Genomic DNA, 18,003 nt, shown 5'->3' on the forward strand with positions numbered 1-18,003 from the left:
TTTTTTTTCGTTGACCTGTGTAATTTCTCTCTGCTGGAGAAAATTTTTTTGAGAAATAGGCACAAGGCCTAAGGTTAGTCAGAGTGGCAGACCCCTGAGACAACACAGCCCCCACCCTCACCTCTGAAGCATCAACTTCCACAATAAATGGCATAGATGGGTCTGGTTGAATCCAGACTGGAGCAGACATGAAATGGTTTTTTAGAACAAGAAAAGATTGTTTAGCTGCAGAAGACCAATTCATAACATCAGCCCCTTTGCACATGAGATCAGTAAGGGGCTTAACTATCTGCGAGAAGCCTTTGATGAACCTGCGATAATAATTCGCGAATCCCAAGAAGCGTTGGAGTCCTTTAAGGTCCTGAGGTGGGACCCACTCCATGATGGCTTGCACCTTCTTGGGATCCATTTGAAACCCCTGTGGTGAGATTATGAGCCCTAAAAATGTTAGTTCCTGGTCAAAAAATGTACGTTTTTCAAGCTTGACGAATAGCTGGTCTTCTCTGAGCCGTTGCAAAACAGTTTTAACATGCAATAAGTGAGAATCCTTGTCGGCAGAATATATCAGAATATCATCTAAATAGACAACAACAAAGCGGCCAATGAGATCCGCAAACACCACATTAATGAAGTTCTGGAAGACAGCTGGTGCATTAGTAAGCCCAAACGGCATTACTAAATTTTCAAACAATCCCTCTGATGTAAGAAAAGTTGTCTTACATTCGTCTTCTTCCCTTATTCTTATGAGCTTATAGGCTCTTCTGAGGTCTAATTTGGAAAACCACTTAGCCCTTGAGAGCTGGTTACACAAATCTGGAATCAGGGGTAAGGGGTATGTGTTTCTGATGGCAATTTTGTTAAGTTCTCGAAAGTCGAGGCAGGGATGTAGGCCACCATCCTTCTTTTTAACAAAGAAGAACCCCGCTGCAACTGGGGACACTGAAGATCTTATATGCCTTTTACGGAGACTTTCAGCGATGTATTCTTTCATAGCCAGGCGCTCAGGGCCTGACAAATTAAACAAACGGGCTTTGGGCAATTTGGCCCCAGGAAGCAAATCAATAGCGCAATCAAATGGTCTATGCGGTGGCAATGCCTCGGCCTCGCTTTCAGAAAACACTTCCTCAAAGTCCTTAAGGTACTCTGGAATACCCTCCAGACTGACAGAAGACTCGTAGATGGATTTTGCGGGTGTCACACAAAGAACAGATTTATAGCAACAGTCAATACAATTGGACCCCCAATTGACAATCTCCCTTTTTCCCCAATCAATTATTGGATTGTGCCGTTGAAGCCACGGCATGCCCAGTCCCAGCCCTGTGGGCAATTTGTCCATCACAAAACATTTCATTTCTTCCCGATGAGAAGGACCAATTTGTAGAACAAAACTTTCAGAAACATAAAGAATCCCCGAACGGGTGAGGGGGGAAGAGTCGATGGCCACAATTTTCATGGGGGGTCTCCAGCCTGACTGTCCCTACCTTGAGTTGGGAGACGATACAGGAGCTGACCAAATTGAGGGATGAACCACAGTCCACCAATGCTGTAGAAACAAAATGACAATTGTCTACTAATAATTCGACCTTAAGCAAGATTTTTGTGCATGAGGAAAGAAGTACCTGAAGGTCTGGGCAGCCTCCTTGACCACTACCCAGACCTAGTAGTTTCCCGTCGCCTTAGAGGATGACGGACACGACGGACAATCCCTTCTCCAATGCCCCGATTCTCCACAGTAGAAACAGAGCTCCTTCTCCCGACGGCATTTTCTCTCTTTCTCTTTAAATGAGGTGACGCCAGTCTCCATGGGCACAGGACTGACATCGGCCTCCTTACTGCCAGAGAATAGTGAAGCTTCCGAGTGCATAACTCCTCTGGCCCTAAGTCGGCAATCCATCTGCACTGCTTGGGTCATGGCCTCCTCCAGGGTGTCAGGTGGTGGGTGCAGGGCTAAAGAATCCTGGTGGCGCTCTGACAGGCCTCTACGGAATAGTCCCCGAAGAGCGGCATCATCCCAGGAGACCTCTGCCGCCCACCGGTGGAACTCTGAGCAGAACCACTCCGCTGAGTGCCGACCCTGACATGCATTCATCACCATATCCTCAGCCATTCGAACCCTGTCTGGTTTGTCATAAATACGACCCAGGGCCTCAAAGAAAGCATCCACAGTCATTTGTTCAGGAGGCAAGAGAAAATGCCCAGACTTGTGGGGCACCCCGAAATAAGGAAATAATGACCCCCACCCTCTGAAATTCATCCCCGGAAGACCGGGGTCTCAGGGAAAAAAACAATTTACATCCTTCCCTGAAAGCCCTGAACTCTTTTCTAAACCCAGAGAAGGGGTCAGGGAGTTTAACAGGAGACTCAGGGGACATAAGGGACACATCTTTATTCTCAGGATCGCGGGCCCCTGCAGTGACGACCCCCTGCACTGTATCTACCAGCTGCTGTTGGGTATGGGCCATAGAGCGATGTTCCACATTCATTTTTTGGAACATTTGGGTCAGATGTTTCACTTGATCTGACAGTGCTTGCATAGGATCCATGACACTAACCTGAAAATACCCAAACAATCTCCTTCTGCAGTGAAAAACTGTACAGGTCATTTATAATGTCAAGGGCGGTTCAGAAGCACCGCCACCGCAAGTTACAAGGACACAGGCAAAGTGTACATGAAGGACTCTTACCCGCAGCTGCGAGAGTCCGGCGTCTAACGTGGGTATGAGCAGACCAGCTCGAGGACCTGTGGGAGGTGGAGCAACAGTGAAGAGCTGGGCGCTCACAGGACCTGCGTGCATGTGACCGCACGTCAGGGAGAGGGGAGAGGTTACCACAGAAACCTCTGTAGCGCCGACAGTAACACTGATGATACCGTGGCGCAGAGGAGTGAATGGCAGACAAATCAGACAGGCAAAGAGGTCATACACAGGGCGGGCAGCGAGGTACAGGAGGGATAATCACAGAGAGGTCAATACGTAGCCAGGGGTCATACACAGAGCAGGCATAAAGGTACAAAGTCAGAATACAAGAGACGTTAGCCATGATGGGACCGGATCAAAAACCAAGCAAGCATACAGAGACAGGCATGAAGCACAGACAGAACAGCGTCAGGCACACTCAGCTAAGAGTATAAACGACAGGGGACGGTTCCTCCATGAGGCTATAAGAACCCTCCCCGGATCCATAGCGAAGCTTCCCATATTAACCTCTGCACCGCCTAACCTGAAGCCTTAGTAAACCATGACAACAGCCCATAGTCATCCATCTAGTATAATGCACAGCCTATAGTCATCCATATAGTGTAATGCACAGCCCATAGTCATTCATATAGTATAATGCACAGCCCATAGTCATCCATGTAGTAGAATGGCCACCTGACGAAGGTTCCCGAAACGTGCATCGGGGCGGGCACCGGGACTCCCCACTTGTCTGCGTGCACAAGCACATATTAGGTAATTTAGGACATGTTCACTGTTTTCAACATGGTTATTTGCAGTGTTTTCTTATGTGTTACCACTTCGTATTTGAGCAGGCTATGTCTATATACAGTGGGGCAAAAAAGTATTTAGTCAGTCAGCAATAGTGCAAGTTCCACCACTTAAAAAGATGAGAGGCGTCTGTAATTTACATCATAGGTAGACCTCAACTATGGGAGACAAAATGAGAAAAAAAAATCCAGAAAATCACATTGTCTGGTTTTTTTTCATTTTATTTTCATATTATGGTGGAAAATAAGTATTTTGTCAGAAACAAGAAATCAAGATTTCTGGCTCTCACAGACCTGTAACTTCTTCTTTAAGAGTCTCCTCTTTCCTCCACTCATTACCTGTAGTAATGGCACCTGTTTAAACTTGTTATCAGTATAAAAAGACACCTGTGCACACCCTCAAACAGTCTGACATCAAACTCCACTATGGTGAAGACCAAAGAGCTGTCAAAGGACACCAGAAACAAAATTGTAGCCCTGCACCAGGCTGGGAAGACTGAATCTGCAATAGCCAACCAGCTTGGAGTGAAGAAATCAACTGTGGGAGCAATAATTAGAAAATGGAAGACATACAAGACCACTGATAATCTCCCTCGATCTGGTGCTCCACGCAAAATCCCACCCCGTGGGGTCAGAATGATCACAAGAACAGTGAGCAAAAATCCCAGAACCACGCGGGGGGACCTAGTGAATGAACTGCAGAGAGCTGGGACCAATGTAACAAGGCCTACCATAAGTAACACACTACGCCACCATGGACTCAGATCCTGCAGTGCCAGACGTGTCCCACTGCTTAAGCCTGTACATGTCCGGGCCCGTCTGAAGTTTGCTAGAGAGCATTTGGATGATCCAGAGGAGTTTTGGGAGAATGTCCTATGGTCTGATGAAACCAAACTGGAACTGTTTGGTAGAAACACAACTTGTCGTGTTTGGAGGAAAAAGAATACTGAGTTGCATCCATCAAACACCATACCTACTGTAAAGCATGGTGGTGGAAACATCATGCTTTGGGGCTGTTTCTCTGCAAAGGGGCCAGGACGACTGATCCGGGTACATGAAAGAATGAATGGGGCCATGTATCGTGAGATTTTGAGTGCAAACCTCCTTCCATCAGCAAGGGCATTGAAGATGAAACGTGGCTGGGTCTTTCAACATGACAATGATCCAAAGCACACCGCCAGGGCAACGAAGGAGTGGCTTCGTAAGAAGCATTTCAAGGTCCTGGAGTGGCCTAGCCAGTCTCCAGATCTCAACCCTATAGAAAACCTTTGGAGGGAGTTGAAAGTCTGTGTTGCCAAGCGAAAAGCCAAAAACATCACTGCTCTAGAGGAGATCTGCATGGAGGAATGGGCCAACATACCAACAACAGTGTGTGGCAACCTTGTGAAGACTTACAGAAAACGTTTGACCTCTGTCATTGCCAACAAAGGATATATCACAAAGTATTGAGATGAAATTTTGTTTCTGACCAAATACTTATTTTCCACCATAATATGCAAATAAAATTAAAAAAAAACAGACAATGTGATTTTCTGGATTTTTTTTTCTCAGTTTGTCTCCCATAGTTGAGGTCTACCTATGATGTAAATTACAGACGCCTCTCATCTTTTTAAGTGGTGGAACTTGCACTATTGCTGACTGACTAAATACTTTTTTGCCCCACTGTATTAAATGGAACGGCGGTTTCACTTTCTATGTCCTCCCTATATGGGATACGTTGAAGCAGCATGTGTGGACAATGGTGTCTTGATGTTTTTGTGACAAGCTATCAGCTAATTTTTAAATCTTGTATTGTTCCTTGCCCTGTGTCCAATAAAGCAGTTTTACATTTTGACCTTCATTGTCATCAGGAAGTTGTTTTCTTCCTCCCCCTCATACCATAGTCATCCATGTAGTATTATGCACAGCCCAGGTCATCCATGTTGTATAATGCACAGCACAGTCATCCATGTAATATAATGCACAGCCCATACTGTAGTCATTTATGTAGTATAATGCACAGCCCATAGTCATCCATATAGTTTAATGTGCAGCCCATAGTCATCCATGCAGTAGTATGGCCACTGTGTTCACTGATTTAAAGAAAAAAAAATACTCACATCCCATCCGCGCCCCCCTCACGACATCCTCTTCTGAAGCCAGCAGCTGATTTCAGCGTGCAAGCAAAGGGAGCACATGATGTGACAGTCATGAGCCCCGGTTACATGCACGTCGACATCAGCTGCTAACCTCTGATTGACCGGCAGCATGTATTGCCATGCACGGATTTGATGGAACTGTGAGCTGCAATACACTTCAGCTGAATGTGCAGCCGAGGACGCACATCCATTGGAATTATTTCTTGGCATCGGTAAGCCCCTCATCCCCCTGGGCCCGGGCAGTTGCAACGCAGCTGCAACGCCCCTGCAAACGGCAAGTGGGCCAACCGTTTCTCCAGGGCTCCGGCATTTGCCCGCACACTGGCCCTGTCTGAACCATTTGTTGTCTTCACAGAAATCGTCTACTATAATACTGCTTTCTTACACATGGCAGAAACTACATCTGCAGCTACACAATTGACTTACGGAGGAGGAACAAGAACAAAGCTTCTGGGAAGGAGCTCGAGAGCCGCCAGGAATGATTTCATAGTTGTTTTTATATTATCCTATAGTTCACAAGAAGTCAGAGAATGACCTCCTGTTTACACATGACAGCATGTACTGAACTGATTGTCCGACTGGGATCCCGAGAGACAGCTGCTTATAATCAAGAGGGAAAAACTTATTTTTTAAAGGGAACCTGACATGAGATTTGAGCATCATGATTCAGACATTGGTTGCGTTATTGCAGCTTTGTACCTTTTAATCATAAACGCATCTGACATGCGTGTGTGTGTATATGGAGAGACCTGTCAGTATGGGCAGGAAGAGGTCGCCGGGGACCTACCTTGGACTAGTCATACATGAAGAACAGTTCTCAGTCACAGCATTTCAAAGTAAAACATTCAGAGCTGCAATAACACAGGTTTCAGGAAGCATGAATCTGTGATCAGGTTTCTTTTAAGGAAATATTGTATATGTCCTTATATATGTTAGATTATGAACCCCAATGGTGACGGTGAAATGATGCCTGTATAGCACTGTGGAACTAATAGCGCTATATAAGTGAGTAAAATAAATAATAATACCCTAATAGTGGTGAGTGGATACAAGTGAGTAGACTGTACAGCTTGAGAGATCCAGTGTCTCAGGAAAAGCTGAAAGGTTACACTTACTACCACTGATTGCTGCAAAGTGTTTCCTTGGAAGCCATTTCTACTGCTACGGAAAATTGTGTGCCATAAAGCTGTGAAGACTGTACGCTATTTCGATATTGGCCATTAATGAATTGAATAAGACAAAAAACACGGTATTCATACAGTAAAGAGTTGTTGGTGCTCAAGTAGGGTGTCCAGCCCGTCGTATCAATACTTGAAAAAACTTGGCACTCCGAGAATATGAAAAAAGAGTTCCATTTATTGCGCATCCAGAAGATACGTTGTTAAACATTTTCGGTCCACAGGAGGACCTTCATCAGAACTAACTGGTTCAGAAGAGTAGATTTGAAGATTCTATATTCCGCTTTATATAATGATATTCCAATGGGGATTGGGGGCCTGGATGCCGGTTTGAGATCCGCGTGAAGCAGCGCCGTAATCAACTGCTCTACTTTCTTAAGCCAGTTTTAATATTTACCCGACTGTGTTATCATTCGAAGGCATAAATATTTTATTAGGAAACTAATAATAATAATAATTTTTATTTATATAGCGCCAACATATTAAGCAGCACTTTAAATTAAACTTAAAATGTTTGCACTCAGATCCCTCCTAATTCTTCCTGCACATACCATGCCTCAAAGCTGTTCAATGCTCACATATGGAATAATGTAAATAAGGTCAAGTATTTTCATAAAAGTCATGTACTAAAAGTCTCCAGTGGTTTTACAGAGGTCATGGAATTTCCACGGTCACTTGAAAGAGATGTGATAATATACTGTGGTCTACTGGAACTAGTCAACATTTTATTGGCTTTGAGGGACGGGGACAAAGGTGGTGCTAATTAGAAAAATGTGTAAAATTAGGTTAAAGGGCAATTTTACTAAGCATGCAATATAATTGATAAAGTACATATCTAACATACCCACAAACTTACATAAATATTCTTGGTTCATCTGTATTAAAAACCATAGTTAGCTACCCCTTTTTATACAACTGTTAAAAAATTTGTTAACCCAGACAAAGCAATCGACTCTGATAATAAATATATCATGTGCATACCGCGTTCTCTGGAGCAATTTTATTGAAGACAAATTTGCATACACAGTGCCTTCAACAAAATGGCGCCGGATAGCGCGGTATGCACACGTGCTGACTCCAGCTCCATTTTATTTAAACATTTAACGTAGACGGCGCGCTGCAGGGGAGCGGGGGAAAGGTGAGTAGAAGTGTTTATTGCTTTTCTTTGCTTGTATGCATGTATTGAACAACAGCAGCACATGCAGGATGGGGGAGCATGTAACAGGATAGAGGATCAGGATGGGGGAGCATATACCATGATTTGGGAGAATATGACAGGCTGGGGGAGCATATACCAGAATGGGGTGAGCATATACCAGGTTGGGGGAGTATATACCAGGCTGGGGAAGGTAATACAAGGCTGGGGAAGCAAATACCAGGCTGGGGGAGCATATACAAGGCTGGAAGGCATATACTAGGCTGGAGGACCATGTACACAGATGGAGGAGCTTATACCAGGACTAGCTATTGAAACAGTTCTACGCATGGGTGGCGAGCATTTTTATTGGTACACTTTTGTGCTATGTTAAAAGAAACCTGTCACCAGAAATGTGGTTATTCTGCAGGTTAACAACATTATTATGCTCTCCGTCCAGCGGGCGCTATGGATTCAGTAATCGCTCTGAGAATGCAGAACCACCGCTGTTACCATGCCCCCGGCCCTGACTGACAGCTGGCCTCAATGTAGAGGGAGTGTCAGTCAGGACAAGGGGCACGGTTACTGTAGCCGCTTTGTAAACTCAGAGCAATGACTGAGCCTGAAGAATAAAGTTAATTTTCTCACTGCTGGGGGGAGCATACACAAGAATGGGGGAGCATAAACAAGGCAGTGGGGGCATATTCAAGGATGGGGGACCATATACAAGAATGAGGGACCATATACCAAGACTGCAGATTAACAGAGTTATTATGCTGCCCAGGGAATGCACGCAGCCGAATGCAGCAGGAGAAAATGAACTTTATTCTCCCTGCCAGCATTCGGTGTCAGTCATAGGGTTCAGTCATTACCGCCGGCCTCAATATGACTGAATCTACGGCGCCCCCACGTCCATGACCAAAACTGAAATACTGGAGGGAAGAATAAAATTAATTTTCTCCCTGCTGCATTCAGCTGTGTGCAGGCGCCGAGCAGCATAATATCGCTGTTAACCTGCAGATTATGCGCATATCTGCAGGTTAACAGCGTTATTTGTGGTGACAGGTGCTGTTTAATTTTGTAGTACAAAACTTCAATAAAATGGCGCCGGAGTGAGCACATGTGCATGCAGCGCTATCTGGAGCCATTTTATTGACAACACTGTATATGCAAATTCGCAGCCACAGTGTCTTAAAAAAAAGCGCCGTATATTTACCAATAAAAATTAGATCAGATGGATCTGCTGCAGAAATTCAGAATTGGGAGGCTTCTTCACACATTAAAATGTAAGCCAATGCTGTTGAAATCGGTGCATCCATCCAACTTTGGCCTAATGTGTATGGAGACTTTTAGGCTAAAATTCCCTATAGTTTCATATGTAACACTTATGGAAGTAATAATAATAATTTTATTTCTATAGCGCCAACATATCCCGCAGCACTTTACATTTCAGAGGGGACTTGTACAGACAATAGACATTACAGCATAACAATAATCACAGATCATAACAGATACCAAGAGGAATGAGGACCCTGCTCGCAAGCTTACAATCTATGATCTCCTAAATAAGGGTCACAGTGATTACTGTGTGTACACAATTAATTTCAACTCTATCCATATTTCTTAATATCAGTCTGTCCATTGTTACACAACTTCAGGGAATGAAACAAATCAGAAGATAAAGCCATTCTTCCAGCATAGCTAGGATTTCATCTGCATTCCTCTTTGTATATAAGAAATAAACAACCACTATAACACATGAAAAACATCTTGTTTGCAGAGAAATATTTGTGTAACGGAGGTCACAGTAATGATGTATCATTACCAATGGCTTCATTTCATCTCCAGGGACTGCCTGTGTGAGTACTAAGGTTACAGTGCCCAAAGTATCAGGTTCTGCCAACTTCTTGCTTGTTTGTTTTACTTCCCATGTGATGTATTTGACCCTCTAGTTGAAGTTCATATTTCCAATATCTCTGCATCATCTCTAACGTCAGATAGCCAGGGCTGTTATTTCAGCACAGACGCAATTGCATGGCTATGTATACATTTGAAAGTAAGCAAATATATGGGGTTACAAAATGTCCCATCTATTCTAAAACAGATTTTTTGCCTTCAAACTGCAATCTTCCTCCAAATTAAACAACACAGTACTAGTGTTTGCATGCAGACTTGTGCCAACCACTTTTATGGTTAATTGGTAAATAGAAGGGTTGCAGAGTTGTAGAAGAATTATAGCAAAGTGTCAATACTTTATTATGCTTAGAAGAGGATGGGAACACTAGTGGCACCTATTGGAAGGCTAAAAGTCAGGATCGACCCTTTAAAGGGCCTTGCTACATGACTTAGGGTAGGAAGCCAAACCACACACTCTCTTTTTAGATGTGTGTTTCGGGGTTTTTGCCCCTCATCAGTGCCAAGCAGGGGAGCTGGTTTGATTGTGTGAGAGGGCTGTGCCAAGGAATCTAAAATATACAGTTTTTTCCTTGTGGAGAGTACCAAGTCAATGTAAGAGGACTTATAGGCCATACAGTGCTCCTTAGGGGATTTAAATATACAAATAGCCTCTTCGGAGATGAAGAGGATGGCAAATCTAGTACCACCTATTAGAAGCAACAGGGAATATTGACCCTTTAAAGATCTTTACCACATGACTTAGGATAAGAAGCCAAATTAGAAACTCCATTTGCAGACACATGTTTCGGGGAGGCTTACTCCTCATTAGTTCAAATTAGGAGAGCTGGTTTTGCTGGTTGAGAAAGCTAAGCCCGCCCACAGCAGGCTCTCTAAGTACAAAGTCCATAGACAGTGAGTTGCTTATCACAGGGGAAGGTGGCATTGCCGGACTAATGTAGAATGTCAATGTTAACCTCTAAGTGGTAAATTCTTCACAGTTAGTAAACAACAACACACACTTTGACACATCCCTGAAATCTGTGTTTCAGCCTCTATCTCCTGCTGTCTTCAGATTACATAGCAAAAACCTGCTGACAGATTCCCTTTAATGCAAAATGACATAGAGGTATGTCATTGAAGGTGGTATTGTGGTTGGTGGGGGCTTTCTTCACAGGCATCTGAAGCCAGCTATACTAAATACCAAGAATCTTGATGTACCAAAAAGGTCAGAACTTAGCGCTGATCACTGCCGACAAGCAGTTAAATACCACCTGCTTCCATTAGCCCCCTGTGACGCGACTACACGTGTATCTATACATGGTATGGGCAGTCACATTTTCAGCACGGGGGCCTTTGGCTGTCAGACTCCGCTCCTGTTTATTCAGTTCATTCAGGATTGTAGTAGACAAAAGACATTGCCTAATAAAGTGATTTCATCTTATGATAAATTTAATTTTATAAAGAGCAACAACCTTCCTCCTCCAATGTTATATTGTTGGGGCGGTATTGTACTAATACATAAAAGGAACATTGTGAATTCTGAAGCCCCAGTATTATCTCTTAATCTATGACTTCTCTAGCACCTATAAAGTTGGTCTTAAATATCTTGACAGAAGTATGGTCCCAAAACGTGCGCCCTCCTGCATAGAATCACATTCATCCATTACTTACAAAGGAATTCTTTCTGGAGAACGAGTGGCAAGGCTGGGACCTTATGTTCTGGAGGTCGGCGCACTTACAAGGCTAGCCTTTGATATATGGGAAAGTAACAGGAGAAGAGAATAAAAGAAATCCATACATCAGTGAAAGGGAAAAGAGAGAAGGCAGCGAGAGCCATAAATGAAAGGAAATCTGCTGCCTGCGAAGGCCTCCATCAGTTAATTGCATGATTTGTTACACGCCTGATGCCTGCATTTTATTTAGGGTTGTGCAGTGACACTTAAAATATAGTTAGTGGGCCGTAAATTGGAATTGCAAAAATGACACCCATATATTCCATCGTGAAAGTTTCTCCCAAAACGCTCTAAAACGACTTTAAAACTAATAAGGGTTATTACGTGACCTCATAGAACAGAGCGGTGTTACTTCCATCCACAACCTCTCTGGCAGATCCTTTATCAAGAACATTGAAATCAAAGCAGAAAAATAAGATTAGCATCAATGCAAGAAACAGGTCAGCAGTCAGCAAGCTCAGATTTCTGGCCATTGATGCTGGTAACTACGACAGGTCTTTGACAGTCACAATTTTTATGAGAGTAATAAAGGAATAATTTTGGGTGGATTTAATGTCAGATTTATGCCTCTTGTGTATAAGGCAGTTATTACTTTTTTTCCACAAGATATATAAAATGTTATTAATTTTCTCAAAGTAAGTCACATTTGTTCTTAAGCTAACTTCTTTCATAGTGATGTGGAGTCATGCAACCTGGTCATTTAATCACACTATGCACAGTTTAATCGTTGTGTATAGGTCAACTGTGTTCTATTTTCACATGGGATTCAGTAAGTATGTAGATTTTCACATGGAACACATTAAAAGAAATCCCAGGAATATGTGAATCCAGGTGCACATGTTCCTAGGCTTGTTTATACAGCTCAGAGTTAATCCCATCATTAGGTATGGAGAAAATCAGGCCACTCTGTCATTCCCTAGAACTCATGTAACTCAATTAGACCTACATTATTGTACTGAAGCTGCTGCAACAAATAATGTATCCACTTCTTTAAAGGTATTATCTGACCTCAGGGTATAAGTCTGAAGTCACTCAGTCCTCACATTGTGCACACTGTGTTGTGACGATTCTCCAGTGCTGATGTGTGATACATACATGCGGTCACGTGCAGACTAGACATTCCTACTGCAGACTTGTATACTTCGAGCCACATTCTGACAAGAGTAACCAACCCTTGCACTGAGCGAGGCCAAACATTCTAGTCGGAATATGGCTGGAAGTATGCAAATAGCCTTGCATTAAGGGAGGCCAGACACTCTAGTCAGAATGTGACTGAAAGTATGCAAATCATATCCTTACAGTCACATGACCACCTGTTCCCGGCGCCGTAGAATGCTAACAGTGCACTATGCATGTGTTGTGATGATTCACAAGTCTACAGTCAAAGACTGAGTGCAGATTTGTACCCTAAGGCCAGACAACCCTACTAAAGAAGCCCTCCATGTGAGGAATATTGGAGATATAATTTCATGTCAATGATTTGTATCCTATTAGGCATGGAATTAGAAAACCCCCTTCTTTTGTGCAGCTGTAACAGGACACCTAGCTCCACAGTTGGTCAAGCCTAAATAGGCTGTGACTGATAGATCTCACATCGTGAGTCAGCTAAGCTCAGGACAAAAGGCTTGCTTGCAATATGGAATCCATGCAGTGTATCTGCTTTGTTCATAGAGCTAAAATTCCTTAATGAAAATATGGACTTGTCACATGTCCTAGCCACACAATGGTTAAGTTTTTGGGATCTCTGGAACAGGCTGAATGCCTTCAAGGGTCTTGATCTACTCTAGCACCCCATAGAATGGCTAGTTGGTGCCATGTAGAGCAGTTGCGTTTGGTCTCAACGCATAACAGGGGCCCGGCCGGATCCTATGGCGCCAAACCCGCCTCTCTAGGACTGTCCATTAAGGAGTTATGGCCCAATTTAAGTTTTGGAGTTTTTAGCTGTTAGAGGCAAGGGGAGGGGATTTATTTTCAGCCCAGAGGGCAGGAGGGGAAAGACCTCAAGGGGATAAAGGCTAGTGTAAGGCCATGTGATCTCTCTCTATGTTATGCTTGATGTTCACTTTGTAAGTGGAGGCCACGTTGAATAACGTGCTGTGAAGGAACTAGAAACCAGGTGGGAGCCAATGCCCCCCACATATCATCAAACATCAAGCCAGTAATTGACATGATCTATCTGCTTATATCTTTTGTACTACCACTATTTGTATTTGTATACAGTATCTCAACATTGTATATGTTTAACCATTGTATAAATAGTGTATTGTCTAGTGTGTCCTATAATTTATCTTTGGGCTGCTCTTTTATCTTGATCCATAAGTCCACACGTCTGTATTCTCGGCTTAACTTTCCATGCTACAGGGGCTGGCTTCTAGGGGTCTTTCAGGGTTGTGAAAGGGGTCTCTCAGGGTTGTGAGCAAGTGAGGTGCCATGTCAGCGAATGCATGGGCCACATCCTCCTTCTCCCTGTGCCTCCCTAGTCCCATGTGGACAGGGAATGTCTGTGTAAAACTGTACCAAGCTGACCAGGAGGTGCGGAATGTCCCGTTGGTGCACGTGTGATCCTTCTGACGTAATAATGACATCAGGCAAGGTGGCGAGGTGTGGGTTCATCACACTCCTATTAATTTTTTTTCACTAAATCTGTGTATATGTGTATGCAGTGTAGTGTGAGTGCATTAATATACTGACCTACCACGGCTTTCTCCAGGATCTAGGGCTGTTCCGGTCCTCTGCTGAGTAACGTCACCACTCTTAAAAGTCTCTGGGGCACTTTACACTCTGCGTGCCATCAAAATTACTTTTACAATGTAAGCCTATGGAATGCCAGAACAAGTCTCCATAGGCTTAGATATCTTATTTTAATTGAAAGAGGGAGATACCAGTGTGAGACAGGTAGATCAGGATAGCAGACTGGCAGTGATTACATGTCTCACACTGGTAATGCCCACTTTCATTTAAAATAATCTTTGAAGGCAAATTCCCATGGAGATCAGTAGATCAGTATCCGGCCCATAGATCTTAACAGCTCATTTAGATATTAAGAGAAGCAAGAATTTCTCTAGATTAAGACATTGGATCATAGATATCAAGGTATCATTTAATTTGGCTTCCTATGACCAGAATGCCCATGTAGATGGATTGGGAGTGTTCATCCTACTGAGCGATTCCCTATAAATGACCGCCGCCCCTGCTGAAATAGCAGTAAGGCTAGTTTCACACTAGCATTGGGCAGGGATGCGGATGGCAGCCTACTTCCTTCTTTCTGCCTCTGTTAAGCCTCGCCCACTGCCGCACCTCTTCCTTCAGCTCCGCCTACTTCCGCATGCGTCCTGCATACCCTATCTTTAACATTGGGTGCACAGGCCATGCGGATGTATGCTGACGCATCCTGATGCAGCGTTTTGAAGCGTACGCCAACCGCAACAAAATGCAACTACTTGTGTTCGGCGCAGCATCAAAATGATGCATGCGGATGCGTCAACATACATTTGCATGGCCTATGTACCCAATGTTAAAGATAGGGTACGCAGGACGCATGCAGACGTAGGCGGAGCTAAAAGAAGAGGTGTGGCAGTGGGTGGGGCTTAACAGAGGAAGAAGGGAGGAAGTAGGCTGCCATCCGCAACACTACAAAACGCTAGTGTGAAGCCAGCCTTAGTGAACGCTGCTACCATTTCATTAGTGGGCATTCCTATGACTTGATAAGGTGTTATCTCGTATCCTGGTGGCCAGTGACACCATATATGTTCAGCAGTGACCTCCTTCTTAGAAGCCAGTTGAGCAGAGAACAATAGTTGAAAACAGGTAGACAAAAGACGAAGATAAAAACAAAAAATAAAGGTGATAAGTTTGGTAACGTTAACCAACACATCTTTTAGCCATAGTACTATATTAGTACATTGTGTTGTGTACATCTCTTACCCAAGGTCATAGTTAGGAAAGGTACAATATTAATACGTGTCTTCTCAATTCCCGATCATTACTGCATAAGAAAGGGGCAGTGATTGTTGCATGTGATATCTGAAATTGTGTTGAGGACAAATGCAGGATGAACACATATTCTGATTTATGGCAGGTTAAAGCAATCACTACACCAGAAACCATACAGATCATACAGAACTGCAATAATCAATCATGTGCATAGAAATTACAGTTCATTACAAATGGTTATGATGTGACCTCTGATGTTGTTCATCTTACAATCAATAAGTGGACATTGAAGATGTCAGATAATTTACTGTCAGGAAAAGTCAACATATTGGTCTTTAACCCACGGATATCTGGTGTATTTAGGCCTCTATATTTTGGTTAAGCAGTAATAAAGGATTTGTATATTTTTTAAAATGAATTTGAATAAAACAAAAAACCTGTGCTACGTAACAGAGTTGAAGCAGACTTCAGTACTATGTATATAATTACTGTGATTGTATATATAGTTTATTGCGCCTGCTTAGCACTAGTTCAGTATGCATTCCCGCATCACATGGCTATCAGCAAAAGTCAGAATGCAACCACATGTCAAACCTCGAGGGATATAATATATTCTCCGATTTCATACAATTTCTCAAACTCATTTATTTAGATATAGAAACTGCTGTAACTCAGAACAACTCCCCCGCCTCCTTCATTTGAAATTCCACTTCTAACCTTGACAGACAAGCTAACAAACCATTTCTGCCTCCACTCAAAATATTACATAACATAAAAATGAATTCCTCAGCGTTAAAAAGTGAAGGCTTAACCCATGGGAATGCTAAAAAAAATCATGTCAATACAAAAATACGTTTCAATTTCTCTCATTTACAGTTTCTTACAAGGTTGTTCCCAGCTTAGATATTCATGGCGTAAAAATATCTCCTTGGGAATCCACATCTACCTCTAGAATATGGTCCCCAACCTCGGTCTTCCTTCTGCCCACTGTGCATTCACGCCAATTCCAAAGCAGCTGACCAAGCCTTTAAAAAATAAGGTCCTATTAATCTCGGTAAGGAAAAATAAATAATAGTGTTGCAGCTTTTAATGGGTAACTGAAAAAGACTGCGATATTTTGACACTGCACAACTATAATTTAGTTTCTCTTATTAAAGGATTTTCTGGGCTAAAAAGAAATTTCTGCAGTGATTTTATTTGACTTCAGTTTGCTGAATCATCATTGTGTAATGTGCACATTGTCAGGATTTCTCTTTATTTCCAGAGCGGTGACGCGATTTGCCGATTTACTGTCATGTGCCAACCAGATTCTCATCTGCTTTTCTCAATTTTCTATTAAGAGGGATTAGTGAAAATCTAGTCAGCACGTGACTGCAAGTGGGCACATTGTACAGTCACGTTACCGCTCTGGATATAGAGCACATTGCATACTGTCACGATTCGGGATCTGCAGTCACATAGAATCAATAGGAAACTTTTCAAATGGCTCACACCAAACTTTTTTCTTAAAGGATATGACCAGTTTATTTCAATAAATGTATTAGGGAAATGATTTTGTGGCACATATATATATATATATATATATATATATATAAATATATATATATATTACAGATTCTTATCCTTTTGCAGCTCCGACTGTTAGTGCTGCCTTCTTGATAGTATATACATAGCTCCTGGTGGTGGATGAAAGTCAAAGACAAATGGGCATGACATGTCCATCACTCTCCACCAATTGAAAAGCATCACATGCCCCTTTACCAATTGTCATTCTGAGAAAAGGAGGGCGCTACAGTCTGTGAGGAAGGCTACATTAACAAATACGGGAGAACCAATAATAATGATATCTCATCATGTCCCCATTATGTTGTTACAATAAATGACAACCCTTTTAAAAAAATAGTAAAACTTAAAATAGTTGAAGAGGTACTTTTTGGCTCTATAATGCTTAGCTACCAGCAATTCATTTTTGGGGGCACATCATACTTTGGCTGACATCACAATGTGTGAGGGGCAGGGGCATCATAAAATTTTAGATGGTACAATACTTTGTGTTTGCAAGGGCGCCGTGGGGCATGAACGTGGAGACATCATACTATGTTTGTGTGGGGGCTTCTTTGATGCATCATACTGTTTGAAGGAGCATCATACTGTGCGCATCACGGTGGCAACATACTGAGTTGGGATCCATCGTATTGCGTGGGGTCATTAGAGGAGTATTGCACTATTTTTTGTCAGCATGCACTGAAGTGTGTGTTCCTATCAGGGCTGCCACTAGGAATTTCAGGGCCCCATACTGGCAAACATTTTGGTTCCCCCTTGAGACTCTACCCAGGCTCCACCCCAGCCCTGCCTCCACCCCTCAAACTGTCCACAGTCCCACTGCTCTCTCTTGGAATAACTTCACTTCTCACCAATCACACATTAACAGTTCCCATCACGAGATCACACACATAGCCAGCAGGTTTTGTTTTGGCCAAAAGATATTTTAAGCCGCCATCACAAC

General features: G+C 42.9%; 1 protein-coding gene across 1 annotated transcript in view; it reads left to right on the plus strand.

The window, feature by feature from the left end:
- The window catches only part of RASGEF1B (RasGEF domain family member 1B), a 675,372-nt gene that overhangs the window by 535,260 nt on the left and 122,109 nt on the right, over positions 1–18,003 (plus strand). The gene's annotated exons all lie outside the window — the stretch shown is intronic.

This window comes from Dendrobates tinctorius, unplaced genomic scaffold, assembly GCF_039654945.1.
Source record: "Dendrobates tinctorius isolate UK_male_01 unplaced genomic scaffold, ASM3965494v1 ptg000011l, whole genome shotgun sequence".
Taxonomy (NCBI): Eukaryota; Metazoa; Chordata; class Amphibia; order Anura; family Dendrobatidae; genus Dendrobates; species Dendrobates tinctorius.